Genomic DNA, 22,972 nt, shown 5'->3' on the forward strand with positions numbered 1-22,972 from the left:
GTCGAAAAGGCAAGGCACGCTGAAAAAATTATATTGGAGGCGTGGCTTAGTAAGTGTTACGTATTTCTGTTACGCATCAAATCTGGATCCTCTAGGGTCCCAGTGACTCTGTCGGTTTGAGTAATGACTACAAAATCACTCTAAGGAACTTTACTCAGATGAATTAAGTGCAACAGGTGTCCTCAAAGGTTTTGTGTGTGTGACAACGCAATGACAACGCATTGGGGTTTACAGTGCATGCTACACATATACACTCACTGGACAGTTTATTATGTACACCCCCCCCCCCCCCCCCCCCCCCCCCGTTCATGAAAAATGGATCGCTCCTACAGAACTAACATAATGGCCGTGACTTGCTATATAAAGCAGCCAGACAGGCATCGAGATTCAGTTACGGTTCGAACTGACCGTATAGAATGGACAGAACGAGTGACCTAAGCGACTTTGAGCGTCACTAGGGATCAAGACCTCACTGCCCTCACTCAACGAGTGAACCACACACACACTCTCTAAAGAGAATAGGCTGGAGGACTTGCAGGTAGCCTAGCGGTTGAGACCAGTAACCGAGCGGTCGCTGGTTCGAATCCCCGAGCTGACTCTGTGAATCACACACACATCCTTCTCCCTGTGGAACTAGGCCAGCGGTGTGTGGAAGGGTAAAGTCCTCAGAGTCCTGCCCTAGCGAGTGAGTCACATAGCTCCCCGGGGCTACAGAACGGACACTCTGAATGCGTCCTAAGTGTACGTTTACACCGATTACGATGACCAGTGCTAGTTTTTGATACCGTGGCTGCATTCTGTTGGGAAGAAGCAGACACCAAGGAGAAACAGGGTCAAACTAGGCGCTTGCCTCAGTGTAACATCTGTCAAGGTGTAAACCCACTGCTGCTGTATGCACACACGCCCACAGTTAGTTTTCTTGGTCWTATTCAGGGCTTTGTCTCATTATATTTCCCTTCACACTGTTAGTTTCTCCTCTAACCGTCTGTTCCGCTGTTAGCAGATCGTCCCAACAGCACTAATGCCTGTGTGTGTATCTTGCTGCCGTTGTGTGTGTGTGTGTGTGTTGTTCTTTACTCAGTGTGGTAACTAAAGCGATGCCTGGTTGTTGCCTTAGTGTTCTGCAATACTACTCTAGTCTGTCATGGGCTTCCTCCATGTCTTCATCATCTGCTGTCTTTTTCGTCTTTTCTTTCATCACCTCACTGCTCACCTCCATGTCTACTCCTCTGTCCCTCTGTCTTTCCTTGATATTTGACCACGACTTGCCTCTGGCCTGTGTTTCGCCCCCCCCCCACCCCCCCCCGCACTCGCCTGGCCCTGTTGTGTGTGCGTGCACGACTGCAGTATTCAGAACGTGTGTGCAGCCGACCTGCGCCGCCTCTCTGCTCCCCCTGACTCCTTCTCTGTGTAAGTACTTCAACCCGGCGCGCGTGCGTGTCTGAGAGAGTGTCTGAGAGAGAGAAAGATGGAGAGAAACCGAGTGAGAAAAAGAGTTCAGTTATTTGTTTGTGTTTTTGCGCTCGTGTGTCGAGCACCGTGTACAGTAAGTGGGTCTAACGTCTAAAGTATATGGTTGCCCGCTGCATGCTGAACCCTTTCTGACCTGTCGGTGTGCTGTCTCCTAGTGTCTGTCTCTGTGGGAGTCCCCCCTGTCCTTCTCTGTGCTCTGTGCTGTTGTGGCTACAGTACATGTAGCACAGTGTACTCTATCCTGGCATTGCTAGATCGCAATCAATGAAAAAAAAGATTTGTTTCCGGTACTGAACAGAATCAAATTGAATGAGGGAATACGTGATGTTGATTGAGACGTTTCAACGCGCGTGTGTTTCTCCAGCCCCCATGCTGTTCCCGAGCGCCTCCGCCTCAGAGTCAACCGTATCAGCCTGCAGGACCACGACAGACTGCAGTTCGACAAGGAACGACTCCGAGAGATCTGTGAGTGTGTGTGTCTGCGTGTCTTTGCAGAGACGTCCATCAAGTCAAGTCAAATGCTATTGGTCACATACACGTGCAGTAATATCGAACAAGTAATATCTAACAATTTCCCAACAATACACACAATACACACACATCTAAATAAAGAAATGGAATTAAGAATCTATAAATATATGGACGAGCAATGTCAGAGCGGCATAGACTAAGATACAGTATATAGTATAGAATACAGTATATACATATACTGTAAGATGAGTAATACAAAATATGTAAACATTATTAAAGTGACCAGTGATTTCAAGCCTATGTATAAGCAGCAACCTCTAATCTCCATGTGTGTGTCCTGCAACCAGGAAAGATGTTAATAAAGTGTGTGTCTGTCTGTGTGTGCGTGTTGCAGCGATCGCTGTGGGGATTGTGGTGGTGAGAGGCGACTGTGACCTGGAGACCTGCAGACTCTACATAGACAGGCTACAGGAGGTGAGAACACACACACAGACACGTGACACGCTTGCATACACACACGTACTCACACACACACACACACACTCGCACCAATATGATTTGGCTTTGACGATTGTTCTATTTTCTGAGACACTGCTGGGCTCTCCGGTTTCTAACAGGATCTTCATCAGGCTCCATCTGCTGGCCACCGAGTGCATTACCAGGTTCTTGTCTGTCTACCTTTCCATCTACTATATCTGACTATGTAATCAGTGAGTCCTTATTGAACCCTTCCCTCCCCTTTCTGTAGGATGAGTGTCGAGGTCTACCGCGACCTGGCTCCGCCCACAGGCTGTCCCCCAACTGGAGCTTCCTGGACTGTGAGTGACATCAGTCAGTGACGTCACTCACCTAGGGGGTCAAAACGGGGTCAAAACATGAATCAGCGTTTCTGTAAATGTGCCAGAGCTTCAGCCTACTTGTATATACACATATCTCCATCCGTTATTCCTTACGTAAAGTGGGACTCTAAAGTCTCTGTGTGATTGTAAGACATCGACTGGGTGACAGTTCTCTCCTTTCACATCCTCTCTCTAAACAAAGTCTCCTTTCCGCAGCTACGTCTGCAGACCGTTTCTACCGTATAGACAAGGCCCAGGAGCACCTGCACTATGTGACAGAAATCTGCCAGGAAGAGGTGTTTATCCTGGACCACGATGGAGACTAGGGGGGGGCCGGCCACAGCCATGCGCCTGACCTGGTGGTTGGAGCCCACTCTGGGTGAGAGACAGAGGGAGCGAGAGAGACACACACACACACTCACATACACAGATGTGTAAACACGTGCACACACACGCTCTAACGTTATTCATGTTGAGAGTCGCAGTCCTTTCATCTATTTGTTTCTCTGGTACAGGAGCCCTCTGACGTCTGAGGAACAAGGTGGGATATTTTACGTATTTTGAGAGAAGAACATTTCTAAACCCATGATGTTCCCGATAGAAACCCCTGTCTTACAGTGGGAATGATTCCTGTTACCTCACGCGTAACCCATAACATTGTCTAACTGTAGTGGTGTGTGTGTGTGTGTGTGTGTGTGTGTGTGTGTGTGTGTGTGTGTGTGTGTGTGTGTTGTGTGTGTGTGTGTGGTGTGGTGTGTGTGTTGTGTGGTGTGTGTGTGTGTGTGTGGTGTGTGTGTGTGGTGGTGTGTGTGTTGCTTTTGCTAGCTGCTGACGGCTGCCTCCTCTGGGGACCTGACTACGGTTAGATACCTCGACCTTTCTCCCTAGCACCATCTGACTGTCCTACTAGAACTAGCTCAAACGCCATTTCCTGACTGAAGTCGATACATACGTTTCTCTCATAGCTGTGTTCTTCCTGTCTCTCTTTCAGTTTGTCGGGCAGCTTCTTTCGCGGGACCAGCCTCCTGGTGAGGATTCTACTGGTTGTAGTGCACTACACCTGGCCTCTCAGCACGGACACACTGAGTGGTCCGCTTATACTGGAGCACGGTGAGTGTGTGTGTGGTGTGGTAGTGTGTGTGTGTGTGTGTGTGTGTTGCGTGTTGTGTGCGTGTCGTGTCTTCTTCATTGCATCCGTCAAATAGATTTTTTGAAACCTCTGATGTTTGCTAAAACGTTTGCTCTGTTTATTTTATTTTAGGGTCAAAGGTGCTCCTGGATTTAACCAACAGAGAAACGTAAGTCACCCACTGTCTTATGGCTTTGTTGTCTATCTGACGGTCTAACGTTGAAGAATGTCTTGTTTCTGTGCCTAAAGTAACTTTGCTGTACCTCAAACGGATCAGGCAGCCTGTAGCTTGCGTGAAGTGTGTGCTCGTGTGTGTGTGTGTGTGTGTGTTTTCAGAGGAGATACTGCCTTGCACAAAGCGGCTCTCGGAAGCATCACGCTGTGTGTCGTCTTCTCATGGACTCCGGCAGCTTCCCTCATCAAGACCAACTTCAAGGTTAGAACCACACACACACACACACACACACACACACCACACACACACACACACACCACACAACACACACACACCACACACACACACACACACACACACACACACAACACACACACACACACACACACACACACACACACACACCACACAGTACACACAGTACACAACACAGTAACACGTACAGTACACACACAGACAGGACATGCACAGTACACACAACCACACAACAACACACACACACACACACACACACAACACACACCACACAGTCACACCACACCAACAAAACACCAGTACACACCACTTGTACCGCACCGCACAAACACACACAGACACACACACACTTGCACACACAAAGGCAAGCTCGCACATAAGAGAGAGTTTGTTTAATGGAGTGTAAGTAACCACACACCTGTGTGTCTGTGTGTGTTCACAGGGTAAGACCCCAGTAGAGCAAGCTCGTGATGCGGGGGACCAAGAGCTGGCTTCCTACCTGACCAGCAAACAGCTCCCTACCACTGTCTCCCACGAAGATCTAGAGACTGCTGTATGAGAAAGAGAGAGAGAGAAGAGAAGAGAGCGCGAGAGAGAGAGAGAGAGAAGACTTCACATGGAGAGAGGGGAGGACAGAGAGAAGAGGATGAGAGATGGAGGAGAGAGGTAAGCCCCCTTCACCGCCATAGATTGACTGAGGGGTGGACAGACAGATGGACAGACCGGAGCAGGCTGACGCGCTTTAGACTCCATCATCAACATTACTCTGTTCTTTCCTGCACAGGAAAATGTTTCATCGAAATTATTATTTATTATTGCTTTTATTTATTTATTGATTGATTGTAAACGTATGGGAGTGTTGGGGTATGGAGTTGCCTGTTGTTCACTGAATGCCACGGTCTGGGCTAGGTTAGGGTTCAGGGGGTTAGGGGTCAGGGATCAGAGGTGAGGGTTCGCAGACACACAGACCCTCTCTCAGTGCGGCCCTGCAGCCTTACATACTGTACCAACGCGGTCAACCACGGTTCAACCGCGTACATAGTTTCAATGTATGTATTTCCCAGAAGGCCTTTGTGAATCATTCAGACGTGTGCCAACGACACAGAGCACTGTGAAGCAGGGACAGCACCCAGCACCCTCCATACTACTACCACTGCTACATTAGGATACCACTACTGCTATCCCAACAACACTGCTAGGCTTGTAGACAACCAATTCTAAGCCTCCACTGCCCCCCCTGGAGGCCAGTGTGGGACTGAGATGAGTGGACAGACAGCTAGGCAGACAACGAAAAGAGAGACGGACAGATTCTCCATGCAGCCCTGGGGACCCATTACACACCCAACCTAGAGCTCTACCCGAGCAGCATGTACATACCTACAGACTGTGTGTGTGTGTGATGGAAATGTGTGTGTGAGTGTGTGTGTGTGTGTGGGTGTGTGTTGTGTGTGTTGTGTGTGTGTGTGTGTGTGTGTGTGTGTTTGTGTCTTCAGTTTTCTTTTCGACTTGCGGCATGTGCGTGTTTGTGTGATGGAGAGACAGAGGTGTGGTGTGTGTGGTGTGGTGTTGTGGGGGGGGGGGGGGGGCTGCTTGAGAGAGAATAGTTTAAAAAATCTGAGCCATATTCAATGCAATATGAATGAATGACTTTGTGCATTTCTCTATTCATGTTTACATTACATTAATGTTTAACAGTCCTTAAAATATTGGCACCATGGAGTGTTGAATGTGCAATTTCTTACCGTGCTGGTGTGTGTGCGTGTGGCTGTGTTTCTGTTATTGTGGACACCTCAAAGGGGTGGGTTTAGTTGACTTTATATGATTTAAACACTAAAACTACTGTTATGTATTGTAAAAACAGCTGTAATGTGTTAAGATGACTGTTCTGAAAACCAAGACAGATGTATTTTAGTACTTCACCTTGTTTTATTTATTCATTTATTATTCATATTCTACCAGTGGTCGAATATGACCTGGGAAATTGAAATGTTTTTATGTTGTTCTGCCTCCCTCCATCCCCCACTACCCTGCCTGGACGTGCTTAGTGCGATAAACCATAGAGAAAGATTGAGGAATCTAAATMAATATAACCCGTTTTAGCATGGACATTTCCATTAAGTTTTCAACCATTTTCTTTTAGTCAACTGGGTGGGGATTCCTATGGTTGGGACTTTCAGCCAATGATCCGATCATTGTCTTCCACTTCTTCAAATTGGGTTGCCTATGGTTTGCAAATGGCTTTAAGATATATTACTGCCATCTAGTGGCCACAATAAATAAACGACACACAAGATTTTGTTCAGGATTCTAGAACTGCAGGTGGTGGTAAATTACCAATACTAGCTTTTTGCTTTGTTTGAAATACAAATTGAGAAGAAAATTGACTACTTTAAAATGGAGATGCCCATGTGGTCACATATGCCATTATGGCACAGATACAAAGATGAGTCCTCTATCTATCTCTATGAGACAAACATCCATTATTTATGATTATTATGAATAGATTGGATATGATTTTGTATTACTTTGTGTTCTTTATGATTCAACATTGTTGTGCATGCCATTTTTCTTACCTCCTTAGAAGTCGCTACCACATAATAATGGCATCACAAACGGGCATTATTATTATTATGTTATTATATTTGTTAAGATTTGAATAGTTTTATACCTAAGTATATGGGTAAGGTTTGACATGTTTAATGGTTCTACTTTTGCGTTGGTATTTTTCAGACCATGGGATTACTTGAACGTTGTTGTTTATTTTGTATTCTCTAAAAGTCGTATAGTGCTGCCTCTCACAACGTTTCCTGTGTTTTGATTGGTCATTGACGTGATGTCACAGTGAGGTCACAGTAATGAGGGCCTGTGAGGAGAGTCTCTTGAAGTCTCCCAACCTTCGTAGTGTCTGTGAAGATGAATTTGAACACCAGTGTGGTTGAATATCAAGGCAGCCTGCCCATAACCCTAGGTAATAACCTTAGAGAATATAACAAGAGAACGTAGTGGGAATGCTGTATATTCAGTCTACTGAGAGACCTTATCAGTAGTCTGTTAGTCTCCGCAGTGTGCCTGTTAGAAAACCTGTAATTATAATGATTCAGACCGGTGTCTGTGTCAAATACCGGAGGTGTGCTTTGCTTGTCTGGTACAATGGAGCCAATAGAATAGTATCAAAAGTGCAAACTCCACCCGACCTGCATGCTAGTCAAGCTAAATGAAGTGCACCTCAAGTATTTAACGTATTGGACCTAGGTCTGACCTTTACCCTCTTATAACTCAGTAATACCCAGTGCTACAGGGCATTGATAAGGCCGGTACAGACATGGAGGATAGTAGCTGCTGGTCATACTGGGGACAACTACTTCTAGATTTCTTTAGCTTCGTTTCAGTTTACACTGATTTCTGTCAATCCCCATTTTGCCCACAGGGATTGGTTAGTGCCATATTGAGTCTTTCGATGTTACAGCAACAAAGATGTTACAGTAACAAAGATGTTACAGTATCAAAGATGTTACAGCAACAAAGATGTTACAGCAACAAAGATGTTACAGATATTACAAGGACTTTCTGAAATAATCTGACCTCAAACCAAAAACACTCTCCCACAGATATCTTCCAACAGGACTTAAAAGTTTTTCATCCAAAATCACTGTTGTTAACTGTTAAATGTTCTGAAAATTATTTTGGGAAATAAAATGACGTTTGAGAGGCATATAAAGCATGCCGGGGTGTACAATTGTAACATCTGAATAATCGTATCATTTTAGAAGGAGATTAAAGTTTTCATTGAAACATCTTGTTGCAGTGTCATGGTTTTGTTCGTTTTAATCAGCTGTTTGTAGAGTTTTGAAGAAGAAAGGAGGACCAAGGCACTTCTTCATATAATTCATTAAAACGCCTTTATTTGTCTGGCATGTTCAATGGAAACAACTCTGACGCGTTTCCGCCGCATGGCCTTCGTCAGGGAGTACAAAGAAATGATAACACAACGTCCTCTTTTGAACAGCTTTTCCCAATCAACCCTGATTTGAAGAGGGAGTGGTTACATAAATCCTTGCACTACACCTATTAAGCTGTACTATGCACAGTAAAAAGTTAAATACTATAGATATGTTATCAAAAATGAAAATCAAGACTAGAAGCGTAAAAACCCCTAGAAAGGTATTTTGAATATGACTGGGCAAAGTGCTACGAATAGGAGAGTCATCTATTTTATAGTACAATGGAACACAGCAAACATGGAACCACAATAGTCTGAACATAGCTGAGGGCAATAGAGCAATATGTCCACTAGATGACAGCAAAGGTTTATTGTGTTTGTACAATCCTGCCACCTACTGGATTGGAGTGGAATGGGAGTAAAAACATGATCCAGCAGTCATACTCAAATGTACCATTAGATGGCATGATAACTATAGATATCATGTCCATCCCACTTACAGTAATGCATATTCTATCTATGGGGATGTCGAGTCTATGTGTAACCTATATAAGTTATTTGAATGAATGAGAGGCTTTGTGCAGGCCCTGATTTGATTATTACTGTCCCTCCAAGGGGTGTTGTATGATGGAGGTGAGGTAGGTCTCTTGTGTACTTGACCTCCATACAGAGTTGAACTGTGATTGATGACACCCAGGAAATGGGAGCTTACAGGTACAAACAGCCCCCGGAGAGAAAAGGTGAGGGTGATAGCAGACAAATACTGTTGAAGTCGGAAGTTTACATACACCTTAGACAAATACAGTTTTTCACAATTCCTGACATTTAATCAGAGTAAAAATTCCCTGTCTTAGGTCAGTTAGGATCACCACTTTATTTTAAGAATGTCAAATGTCAGAATAATAGAGATAATCATTTATTTCATATTTTCTTTCTTTCATCACATTCCCGGTGGGTCAGAAGTTTACATACACTCAATTAGTATTTGGTAGCATTGCCTTTAAATTGCTTAACTTGGGTCAAACATTTCGGGTAGCCTTCCACAAGCTTCCCACAATAAGTTGGGTGAATTTTGGCCCATTCCTCCTGACAGAGCTGGTGTAACTGAGTCAGGTTTGTAGGCCTCCTTGCTCGCACATGCTTTTTCAGTTCTTCCCCCACATTTTCTATAGGATTGCGGTCAGGGCTTTGTGATGGCCACTCCAATACCTTGACTTTGTTGTCCTTAAGCCATTTTGCCACAACTTTGTAAGTATGCTTGGCGTCATTTTCCATTTGGAAGACCCATTTGCGACCAAGCTTTAACTTCCTGACTGATGTCTTGAGATGCTGCTTCAATATATCCACATAATTTCCCTTTCTCATGATGCCATCTATTTTGTGAAGTGCACCAGTCCCTCCTGCAGCAAAGCACCCCCACAACATGTCGCTGCCACCCCCGTGCTTCATGGTTGGGATGGTGTTCTTCGGCTTGCAAGCATCCTCCTTTTTCCTCCAAACATAACGATGGTCATTATGGCCAAACAGTTCTATTGTTGTTTCGTCAGACCAGAGGACATTTTTCCAAAAAGTACAATCTTTGCCCCCATGTGCGGTTGCAAACCGCTGTCTGGCTTTTTTATGGCGGTTTTGGAGCAGGGCTTCTTCCTTGCTGAGCGGCCTTTCAGTTTATGTCGATATAGGACTCACAGTTTTACTGTGGATATAGATACTTTTGTAGCTGTTTCCTCCAGCATCTTCACAAGGTCTTTTGCTGTTGTTCTGGGATAGATTTGCACTTTTCGCACTAAAGTACGTTCATCTCTAGGAGACAGAACGCGTAAATTAGCCTATCAGAAGCTTCTAAAACCATGACAACATTTTCTGGAATCGTCCAAGCTGTTTAAAGGCCCAGTCAACTTAGTGTATGTAAACTTCTGACCCACTGGAATTGTGATACAGTGAATTATAAGTTAAATAATCTGTCTGTAAACAATTGTTTGAAAAATTACTTGTGGCATGCACAAAGTAGATGTCCTAACCGACTTGCCAAAACTATAGTTTGTTAACAAGAAATCTGTGGAGTGGTTGAAAAACGAGTTTTAATGACTCCAACCTAAGTGTATGTAAACTTCCAACTTCAACTGTAGCTGAATTACTCTAGTTGAAATAAGGCACTTAGCAGTAGTGATGACAACATGTATTAATATGCATTAAATTGATGTGTGTGTGTGTGTGTGTGTGTGTGTGTGTGAGTGTGTGTGTGTGTGTGTGTGTGTGTGTGTGTGTGTGTGTGTGTGTGTGTGTGTGTGTGTGCCTTTTTTGTTTGATTTGCACTGACATTCTTTCTCTGGCTCAATGCACGTTCACTGGGCTCTACCCACACACTCACACATACTACACTGACACACACACACACACGCACACACACAGCATACGCTCACACACACAAAACACACACACACGTTGACATCCTTTCACACTCTTCACGTACGCTGCTGCTACTCTTGTTTGTTATCGATCCTGTTTCCCTAGTCACTTTTACCCCTACCTACATGTACATATTACCTCAATTACCTCAAATGCCTTGTACCCCTGCACATTGACTCGGTACCGGTACTCCTTGTATATAGCCCCTCGTTATTGTTATTTCACTGTGTTACTATTTCCTTTTGTTATTTGTTTGCTAATCTTTTCTTACTTTTTAACTCTGCATTGTTGGGAAGGGGCTTGTAAAGGAAGCGTTGTATTTGTGACGAATAACATTTGATTTGATTTGATCTACTGTTTAATTCTCACACGATTTAAAGGAGCTTTTAACACTAGGGGGGAGCCTTGCTCCAATATTAAAATCACACTCATCCAAGATGCACCTGCAATTTAAATTCCAAGGGATCTGAATTTGATTCATCATTTATTGAAGCAGTGAACTGTGTTGAATATTGTGCTGTGTGCTGTGCTTTAGAGACATGCAATGGACTTGGGGCACAGAAAGCAAGCCGAAGAGCATTAAATACATGAACCAAGGCAGGTAGCATAGTGGTCAAGAGCGTTGGGCCAGTAACTGAAAGGTTGCTGGTTTGAATCTCCAAGCTGATGAAGAGAAACATCTGTCAATGAGCAAGGTGCTAAATTACCAAAATAGAACAGCACAAATCAGATGGGGTCATAGAATGTATTTTCTTGACAGGTGTGTACAATTATAAACTTGTGTGAAGTCTGCCTCAGGGATGTTTTGACCATTTTACTGTAGAATAGAATATTGAAAAAATTCAGCTTTGTTCCAACAACTTTTCCCACAACAAAAGTTGCACTTGATAGCTGCAACTCTCTCTTGCTCTCATTTCCTACATCCCTCTCTCCCCAGTACCAGATGTCTGTCTTCTCTTACCTGGCCAGTCCCTGTGTGTGATCACCTGCCGGTAAAGCAGTGTGGAGGGCCAGGACAGAACAGTGGTCTTAGTGTGCCAGTCAAGGTATCAGTGTGCCAGTCACGTCCTCCTGTCAACGGATGCCAGCATCACCAACCTCCCACCTCCATGCCACATGAATACAGATGGTGACAGTGGGTGGGACGGACGGCGAGAGAGTAAAAAAGGTCTGAATATTCATTAAATATGCAAACGCTACTGTATTTAATAATTCATATCACAGGCCCTGGAGCGATATACTGGGTTGGGGGGGAGGGGGGCGTGTTTTAGCGTTTGGATCAATGGAATATTTACTATCAGAATCATAGAAGAGGTGGATGTTTCAAAGCATCTGATCGGTTGTTGTCACACTTGTTTTGTCCTGGACCGCTCTGTTCTGTTGTCCCTTTTGTGTATTGCACATACGCAACAGCTCCAACTTTACAGTAAACAGAAGGGATGATATGGCCTCTAAATCATCTGCTTCACTTTCAGATAGGCTACATACGGCAGGCAGGAGACATATCATGAAAGCTCGTTTAAATGATTATTAATTCAGTATGCTCACCGTAACACAATGACGGAGAGGCAAAATGGATTAGATGATTGATTAGAAGTGGCATTTCGTAACAGTAGAGTAGACTAACAACCCGTTCCTTACATTGCCTTTACTATGACCTGTCCTCTCTCCATCGCTCTTCAATACACTGTCTACAGGCAGGGAGACTTCACTCTCGATTCATTAACCTTTTCATGTGTGTGGCCGAGTGGAGAAAGAGAGAGAGGGAGGTGGAAGGGAGAGACAGAGAGAATAAAGGAGATGTCTCCTCTGATGCCTTGGTATTCACAGGCCCACGTATCCCTGGAGATGCTTAACAGGGATTTTAATTGATTAAAAGAAAGAGGGAAAGCGAGGGGGGGGGGGGCTGGGCACCCAACTCTGCTCTACCCTTTCATCTCCTCACTTTAAACCCCATCAGGCTCACACAAGGCCACAAAGTGCCTTCAGAGAGTATTCATACCTCTTGACTTATTCAACATTTTGCTGTGCTACAGCCTGAATTCAAAATGGATTGAATCGATTTTTTTCTCTCTCACCCATCTACACAATACCTCATAATGACAATTTGAAAACATGTTTTTAGAATTTTTGAAAATGAAATATAAAATATACATAAGTATTCACACCCCTGAGTCAATACATGTTAGAATAACCTAAAGCAGCGATTATACCTGTGAGCCTTTCTGGGTAAGTCTCTGAGAGCGTTGTGCAAATCAAATCAAATCACATTTATTTATATAGCCCTTCTTACATCCGCTGATATATCAAAATGCTGTACAGAAACCCAGCCTAAATCCCCAAACAGCAAGCAATGCAGGTGTAGAAGCACAGTGGCTAGGAAAAACTCCCTAGGAAGAAACCTAGAGAGGAACCAGGCTATGAGGGGTGGCCAGTCCTCTTCTGGCTGTGTCGGGTGGAGATTAAAACAGAACATGGCCAAGATGTTCAAATGTTCATAAATTACCAGCATGGTCAAATAATAATAATCACAGTAGTTGTCGAGGGTGCAACAAGTCAGCACCTCAGGAGTAAATGTCAGTTGGTTTTCCATAGCCGATCATTGAGCGTTTCTCTACCGCTCCTGCTGTCTTTAGAGAGTTGAAAACAGCAGGTCTGGGACAGGTAGCACGTCCGGTGAACAGGTCAGGGTTCCATAGCCGCAGGCAGTTGACACTGTTCTGTGCCCCTGGATTGTACAATATTTTTATATTTAGCAAATTCTTCAAGTTCTGTCAAATTGGTTGTTGATCATTGCTAGACAGCCTTTTTCAAGTCTTGCCATAGATTTTAAAACCAATTTAAGTCAAAACTGTAACTAGGTCACTCAGGAACATTCACTGTCATCTTGGTAAGCAACTCCAGAGTATATTTGGCCTTGTGTTTTAGGTTATTGTCCTGTTGAAAGGTGAATTTGTCTCCCTGTGTCTGTTGGAAAGCAAACTGAACCAGGTTTTCCTCTAGGATTTTATGTGGTTAGCTCTATTCTGTTTATTTTTGTCCTAAAAAAACTCCCTAGTCCTTGCCAATGACAAGCATACCCATAACATGATGCAGCTACCACCATGCTTGAAAATATGAAAAGTGGTACCCAGTGATGTGTTGTGTTGGATTTGCCCCAAACATAACACTTTGTATTCAGGACATAAAGTTAATTTCTTTGCCAATTTTCTTGCAGTGTTACTTTAGTTCCTTATTGCAAACATGATGTATGTTTTGGAATATTTTTTATTCTGTACAGGCTTCCTTCTTTTCACTATGTTAATTAGGTTAGTARTGTGGAGTAACTACAATGTTGTTCATCCATCTCCAGTTTTCTCCTATCACAGCCATTAAACTCTGTAACGGTTTTAAAGTCACCATTTGTCTCATGGTGAAATCCCTGAGTGGTTTCCTTCCTCTTCGGCAGCTGAGTTAGGAAGGACGCCTGTATCTTTGTAGTGACTGGGTGTATTGACACACCATTCAAATTGTAATGAATAACTTCACCATGCTCAATATCGGCTTTTTTAAAATGTGTCATCTACCAATAGGTGCCTTTCTTAGCGAGGCATTGGAAAACCTCCCTGGTCTTTGTGGTTGAATCTGTGTTTGACATTCACTGCTCGACTGAGGGACCTCACAGACAATTGTATGTGTGGGGTACAGAGATGAGGTAGTTATGTTAAACACTATTATGGCACACAGAGTCCATGCAACATGCAACAACACCCCTGAACTTGTTTAGGCATGCTATAACAAAGGGGTTGAATACTTAGTGACTCCAGACATTTCAGCTTTTCATTTTGAATTAATTTGTGAAAATGTCTAAAAACAGATTTCCAATGTGACATTATGGGGTATTGTGTATAGGCCAGTGACACACAATCTCAATGTAATCAGATTTTCCACGACAAAGTGGAAAAAGTCAAGGGGTGTGAATACTTCCTTGAAGCACAGTAGCTCTTCTATTAGCTACAGTATGTACTGAATTATTCTGTCAAGACATCGTCATATTAAACACTGGGAAAGGACTTTTTTTTCCCCAATATTTGACCCATTGATGTACTGTACAACATATCAAATGACATGGCATACTAGTCCTACAATTTTAAAGGTTTAATACAGTGTTTAGTATGTAAAATGTATGAGATCAGAATGCTCTCCATTGTAGACAGTGATATTCCTGCACTTCCAAATCTGACATTCTTCGGAAACCGACTATCCGCAATTGGTTGAAATCCAGCCCCAGAGCTCCATATGGACTCCATACGCTACAGTGGTAATAGCGTAAAGTCATTGTCATCTGGCCATGAGATTTAGTAGATTAAAAGAACATTTAGCAGCTAATTAGGTGTCAGATGGGTGCAGGTGTGATGGCACTACTCTCTCTCACCTGTTCTGCTGTGCATTCCTCCTTACTGATGGGCATCAGTGGGCTCCACAGGCAGCTGCCATTTTCCTAACCTGCTGTTACGCTGTTCCTCTGACACTAAGATCCACTATCTATCTCCACTACAGATGGACCTGGGCCAGGACTAACTACGTACGGCGTTTATGTCCTATGAACTCAGTGAGGAATTGGGCCTAGAACTCGTGTAGCTCAATGTTGTTTTCTGTACAGGTCTTTTTTCTTTCAATGCAGGTGAAATTATTAAGATAAAACATTTATTTGACAGTTCTGTCTAGTACATGAGAGACATGCAAAGCAATTATCTCCTATAAGCAGCACTCTTTGACCTCCTGAAGAGTATTTGTGAAGATGCTTTAGACCCTGTCCTACACGTGGTTGATGGAAACATACTAATGTGCTCTGTAATAGATGACGTACTGCAATGCATCTCCTCCTCCTGGACTGCACCAGATTTGCCAGTTCTTGCTGTGAGATGTTACCCCACTCTTCCACCAAGGCACCTGCAAGTTCCCGGGCATTTCTGAGGGGAATGGCCCTAGCCCTCACCCTCCAATCCAACAGGTCCGATGTGCTCAAAGGGATTGAGATCCGGGCTCTTCGCTGGAGAAGAGCCCGGATTGCTATCCATCCTGTCTCCCTGTAGCGCTGTCTTAGGCGTCTCACAATACGGACATTGCAGTTTATTGCCCTGGCCACATCTGCAGTCCTCATGCCTCCTTGCAGCATGCCTAAGGCACGTTCACGCAGATGAGCAGGGACCCTGGGCATCTTTCTTTTGGTGTTTTTCAGAGTCAGTAGAAAGGCCTCTTTAGTGTCCTAAGTTTTCATAACTGTGACCTTAATTGCCTACCGTCTGTAAGCTGTTAGTGTCTTAATGACCGTTCTAGAGGTGCATGTTCATTAATTGTTTATGGTTCATTGAACAAGCATGGGAAACAGTGTTTAAACCCGTTACAATGAAGATCTGTGAAGTTATTTGGATTTTTACTAATTATCTTTGAAAGACAGTGTCCTATGTGCCCATTTTCCAGGTTTCTTTCCACAGACAACTATTTCTGGGCATGGAATCAATGGAGGGCTGAACTGTGGACAGGCTCAATGAATTCCACTTCCTCAAACCTCCTCTCCATTATTGGAATTGCCTCCATCTTCTTTTCACAGCGGGCTAAAACGGAAAATGTTGGCACAAGTGTATTTTAAATGAGTTCAGACTTGCTACTATCAATAGGTTAATTTAGACAGCAGCAAAACTTCAAACTAAGAGTGTATGCTTTCTAAGTGCCCTGTGCAGCAGGCAATACTGACTTGAAAATATTTAAAAACTAAACCATAGATGTGAAATTAAGGTATTTTGTACCCTAACTGTTTAACTATCTCAGTAAATAAAGAGTCATATATATATATATATATATACAATTTGATTCCTCTACACCAGACCCATCATTACAAACATTTATACTGAGTTATGATGTCAGTTAAACTACTTCCAGTCAGGGACAACAGCAATGTGTAATGAACACGAGGGAGACAGAAAGCTGGTTTCAAACGCAGGGCGCAGCAGGTGTTTATTTGTAAAGGACCACGGGAGGAGGCAGGTAGCTGGGTCCAGGGGCAGGCAGAAGGTCATACACAGGGGGTCCAAAAGGGCAACAGTACAGGCAGGGAAAAGGCTAGTAACGTCGTCCGGGAGATCAGGCAATAGGTTGATTACAGGCAATAGGTTGACAACAGGAAATCCGATAGGCTAAAGTACAGTTAGGGAATAGGTGTCGTTAGTGAGGCAGGCAAAAACTATCATACACGGGATGATTACATTACGGGAAACCCAGCACTCCGAATAGAAGCGTGTCACAAACCAAACAATACCTCACAATGATGGGGTGCAAAGAACCGAACTAAATAGTGTGTGATAATGACATACAGGTGTGTGAACAGGTGATCAGAATTCGGGTGATTGGGATCTGGAGAGTGAGCTGCGTTCAGGGGATCTATGTGTTTGAGAGTGTGAGCTGGAAAGTGAGCTGCATTCAAGGGATCTACGTGTATGAGAGTGTGCGTTGGAAGCAGACGTTACATAATGGCAATTCTACACTCAAACCAATTATTTACCAATAGCTTAAGCAGAAAGTAGATATCAGAGTATATTACAGCATCAGTGCCCTAAAAACTGTCTCTGAGAATGGGCCACTGTTTGTTAAATCTAATCTGCAGTAGACATCTTGCCCCAGGACCTTGATAACTTTGCTCCGATGGGTTGCGTGACTGCTGATGTCTGACTGAAACTGCCCGTCGTCCTCTCTCTAGCCCTTCTCTCTCTTCACTCTCTATTCTATCTCTACCGACCCCTGATTCATTTTTCTCAACCTCTCCCTTCCTCTCAGAATCCTTCCTGAACTCACGAGGGAGATGATTGATCCACAAGTTAGTATTAGTTCCCCTCAGGGTTGAGAAACATGGACAAATCTCGCACACCATGCCCGGGCTACATCTTAACCAGACCGGAGGCATGTGAAACAGGGATGAAGTGTATTTCCAACCCAATTTTTGTTTAATATCAGATATCTACTCCCGAAAAAAATACTATCATGCCTCTTGATTAGAATTGCCCAACCAGTTCTGTGTGGGTATGCCACAGTGACATAATCATTTGGACAACAGTTGGGTTATACCAGAGACGGTTGTTTATACACACAGTCACACATCCTTCTCAACCCTGACAGGACTGCAATCTCTCACCAAATCTCTGCATATCTTGTCAAACCAGGAGAGACCTTATAAAATATATGTAAAACATTTTTTGAAACCTGGCATGTCAACAAAGAACAGATTCTTATTTACAATGACGGCCTGGCAAAAGACAAAGGCCTCCTGTGGGGACGGGGGACGGGGGGGGACGGGGGGGTGGGATTATAAATGTAAAAAATAAACAATGGAAGACAAAACGAACAACACAGACAGAAGACACTGGCAACAGCAATGAACAACACAGACAGAAGACACTGGCAACAGCAACGAACAACACAGACAGAAGACACTGGCAACAGCAACAATACAACAGCAAACAAACAGTGGATATGTGTGCATGCAGGCATATGTGTGGTGTGTGTGCTTTTGAGAGTTCATATGACATATATCTATAAGGGCCCTCTGTCTCCAATCCTCTCCATATGGTTCATGTCTCATGCACCTGTAGTGAGCTATAGAGCCAGGGCACTCTGTATAAAAAAAAAATGTTTTAAAGCTTGGCCGAGACATCTTTAAATAATGCATTTGTAATGAAGACAGTGGGGGTATTGTTCCACTTCCCAATCCAGCTTCACAGTAATGCCGAGGGGAAATCACTGCTGTAATCGCAGCATAATAGATGTCTGATAAGAACAGCACACAGGGAAAACACCAGGCCATTCAGACTCCATCACAGTTAACACCGCGCATGGAGAACATAGGAACATTGTATTTTTTCTACCCTTGGGTTCGGAAATAGTTTTCCATGAAAGGGATACATGCTAGCAGATACCCATAGACTTCCAGGCATTGCGCTAACGCTAGTTAGCGTTGGCTCACGAAACTTACCTTTAACTTCCTTCATACTGGACACAGAGACATACAAATATATCCACGAGTTCATCTGACTCTGGGGGAGTAGACGAAGGGCTTCATTGCCAAAATTCAAAAGTATCCCTTTGAAACGAAGCCGCTGTACTGTACCAACAGAGGCTATTTAGTGTCTATCAAATTGATGTATGTGACTGTGGGCGGTTGTAGATTCGTCAGTCAGTTGAAGCAGAGCTCTAGAGGGAGAGACCTAGATGAACGACTGTAGATTTCTCTAAAATCACAGCCCTCCATCATCCCTCTATCACTCCCTCCATCTCTCCCTCCCTCCCTCCATCCATCCCTCCCTCTGCACTCCACAGAATCTCAGTCATCGCCCGTTAACTAATTGTCAAGCATGTCAGAGGCGATTTCTCTCTCTGATAGCAGGTCCGTAGTTTCCCTAATGTTCATATTTCCAAGGCTCTCTCTCCCTAAAGCTAGGATAAATAGGCTCAGTATCAGGCCCAATCTGATATTGATGTCAGTTAATGTATCCGGTTGTGGTAGCAGCAGACTCTGATAGTTCTGATATGTGTGGAGCTCTTGCAGTGTATCAATCATGTTAAATTAAGACAACGGTCAGTAGACAGGACCGGAAATCTTTGGATCCTCCCTTTCTGACAGCCTCGGAAAGCATAGGCCGGTCGTTAGAGGAGAAAAAAATGGACAATATGTTTTTTATTTCTGCTTCAAAGTTACAGTTCTGACTCATAGGGGTCAAATCAAATCAAATTGTATTTGTCACATGGGCGGAATACAACAGGCGTAGACTTTACCGTGAAATGCTTACTTACAAGCCCTTAACCAACAATGCAGTTCAAGAAATAGACTTAATAAAATATTTCCTAAATAAACGAACGTTTAAAAAAAAAAATCGAATCAATCAAAAACAATAATGAGGGGACCCATGCCAAATCTTTTCAGTCTCCTGAGGGGGAAAAGGTGTTGTCGTGCCCTCTTCACAACTGACATGGTGTGTTTGGGCCAGGATCGTTTGTTGGTGATGCGGACACCAAGGAATTTAAAACTCTCGACCCGCTCCACTTCAGTCCCGTCGATGTTAATGGGGGCCTGTTTGGCTCTAGTTTTACTATAGTCCACGGTCAGCTCCTTTGTCTCGCACACATTGAGAGAGAGGTTGTTGTCCTGGCACCACACTGCCAGGTCTCTGACCTCCTCCCTATAGGCTGTCTCATCATTGTCCGTGATCAGACCTACCACTGTTGTGTCGTCAGCAAACTTAATGATGGTGTTGGAGTCGTGTTTGGCCACGCAGTCGTGGGTGAACAGGGAGTACAGGAGGGAACTAAGCACGCACCCCTGAGGGGCCCCAGTGTTGAGGATCAGCGTCGCAGATGTGTTGTTGCCCACCCTTACCACCTGGGGGCAGCCCGTCAGGAAGTCCAGGATCCAGTTGCAGAGGGAGGTGTTAAGTCCCAGTGTCCTTAGCTTAGTGATTAGCTTTGTGGGCACTATGGTGTTGAATGCTGAGCTGTAGTCAATGAACAGCATTCTCACATACATAGGTGTTGCTTTTGTCCAGGTGGGAAAGGGCAGTGTGGAGTGCGATTGAGATTGCTCCATCTGTGGATCTCTTGGGGAGGTATGCAAATTGGAGTGGGTCTAGCGTATCTGGCATGATGGTGTTGATGTGAGCCATGACCAGCCTTTCAACGCACTTCATGGCTACCGACGTGAGTGCTACGCGGCGGTAACCATTGAGGCAGGTTACCTTCGCTTTCTTGGGCACAGGGACTATGGTGGTCTGTTTGAAATATGTAGGTATTACAGACTCGGCCAGGGCGAGGTTGAAAATGTCAATGAAGACACTTGCCAGTTGGTCCGCGCATGCTTTGAGTACACGTCCTGGTAATCCACCTGGCCCCGCGGCTTTGTGAATGTTGACCTGTTTTTAAAGGTCTTGCTCACATTGGCTACGGAGAGCGTGATCACACAGTCAGACCGTCATCGTTGGCCGGATGAGATCACTTCTCGGTCGTGTTCCCCCCGCCTTCTCTGGAAGAGAAGAACTTGCGGTCAGGGACTTTGCACATGTCACTCAGGAACCTAGGGAAACTCCATGCTGTGACAAGTTTCTGTTCTTCACATCACTACTTCCCATTTATGTCACACACATGGTTAAATAAACACAATCAACTTTGCTCACTGAAGGGAGACTGGTAAAAGAGAAGGAATAGGTGGTGATATAAGTGACTCGATCCAGACACCTCTAAGGTGTAGTCTGATGTTGTTTCCTGGGCACAAAAGGTTACAGACTGTGGGTTGCCTGGCGCTGTGAGTTGCCTAGCAACCCTTTAGCCATATAGAAAGACTCTGGTTCTCATGAGGTCTATTATAACCACAATGATCTGTGTAAGAGAGAAGGAAAATCATACTAGTTCCCTTTTCATAATTCATAGAAATACAATGCTTTGAATCCCTCTTTATTATTGGGAACATGATAAGCTCATGTCTTTATCCCTATTGACTACAATAGCTATTATCACTCACCAACATTGCTTATCATTGACATCCTGAATAGTGTTTCTATTGAGCAGTTAAATGGTGGTCTGTCTCTATCCTGAGCTACAATCCCTTGACACTTTGAGGCATCACTAACACTGTATGTGTTTACATGATTTGACGGATTCTTTTTCTGTTTATCAGCCCCATCTGTGTGCTGCGTGTGATCTGATACCATCATCACTCACAGAGAATGGCTCTGGTGAACCTGCAGAGAGGCTTATTCCTTCAGAGAGCTTACACCCAGCCTGGGACAAACACCAGTCTCCCTGCATCCTGCAAACTCCTAACTATGCCAGGGATCATCTTCTAGATTCAGCTGCTGGCCAATTTCTTTCTTGACTGGGTGGTCAGAGGGCCAAAACCTAAAATAAACAAAGAATTTGCAGACAGCAAACAGATGTAATATTAGACTAAAACATAATAATTTCAAACCTTGTTTACATTTGTAGACAATCCCATATATCTCCCTATTATGGGAATACTTTGGAACAGATTACACTATATATACAAAAGTATGTGGACACCCCTTCAAATTAGTGGATCCGGCTATTTCAGCCACACCCGTTACAGACAGGTGTATAAAATCGAGCACACAGCCATGCAATCTCCATAGACAAACATTGGCAGTAGAATGGCCTTACTGAAGAGGGCCAGTGACTTTCAACGTGGCACCGTCATAGGATGCCACCTTTCCAACAAGTCAGTTCGTCAAATTTCTGCCCTGCTAGATCTGCCCCGGTCAACTGTAAGTCCTGTTATTGTGAAGTGGAAATGTCTTGGATCAACAACGGCTCAGCCGCAAAGTGGTAGGCCACACAAGCTCACAGAACGGGACCGACGAGTACTGAAAATTGTCTGTCCTCGGTTGCCACACTCACTACCGAGTTCCAAACTGCCTCTGGAAGCAACGTCAGCACAATAACTGTTTGTCGGGAGCTTCATGAGTTTCCATGGCCAAATGGGTTTCCATGCCCGAGCAGCTGCACACAAGCCTAAGATCACCATACGCAATAACAAGCATTGGCTGGAGTGGTGTAAAGCTCGCCGCCATTGGACTCTATAGCAGTGGAGTGATGAATCACACTTCACCATCTGGCTGTCCGACGGACAAATCTGGATTTGGCGGATGCCAGGAAAACGCTATCTGTCCCAATGCATAGTGCCAACTGTAAAGTTTGGTGGAGGAGGAATAATGGTCTGAGGCTGGTTTTCATGGGCCGTGCTAGGCCCCTTAGTTCCAGTGAAGGGAAATCTTAACGCTACAGCATACAACAACATTTTAGATGACTATGTGCTTCCAACTTTGTGGCAACAGTTTGGAGAAGGCCCTTTCCTGTTTCAGCATGACAATGCCCCCATGTATTTTTATATTTTTATTTTATTTTTTCTTGCAAAAAAAAAAACGTGGGAAGGGCCAATAATATCACCGGTGGGCCAAATTCGTCCAGCAGGCCATCAGTTGGAGAATCCTGCTCTATGGAGTAGCTGCCATGTGTGTGATTACAGGAGAGGGAGATAGAAGGGAGTAGAAGAGGAGCGGGGGAGAGAAAGAGAGAGGGGGGAGCTAGAAAGCGGGGGGAGAGAGAGGTGGGGAGCAACAGAGGGAGAGGGGAGGGAGAGGGAGAAGCCCTCTTGCTCCTCCTCCGCAGCAGAGATGGCACCCGGGGAACCAGGCTTGTGCTCCAAACCCAGCTGCTGCTGCTTCCCTGCTTCTCCTCACCATCTG

The sequence above is a fragment of the Salvelinus sp. IW2-2015 genome, linkage group LG3, assembly GCF_002910315.2.
Source record: "Salvelinus sp. IW2-2015 linkage group LG3, ASM291031v2, whole genome shotgun sequence".
NCBI classification, from domain to species: Eukaryota; Metazoa; Chordata; class Actinopteri; order Salmoniformes; family Salmonidae; genus Salvelinus; species Salvelinus sp. IW2-2015.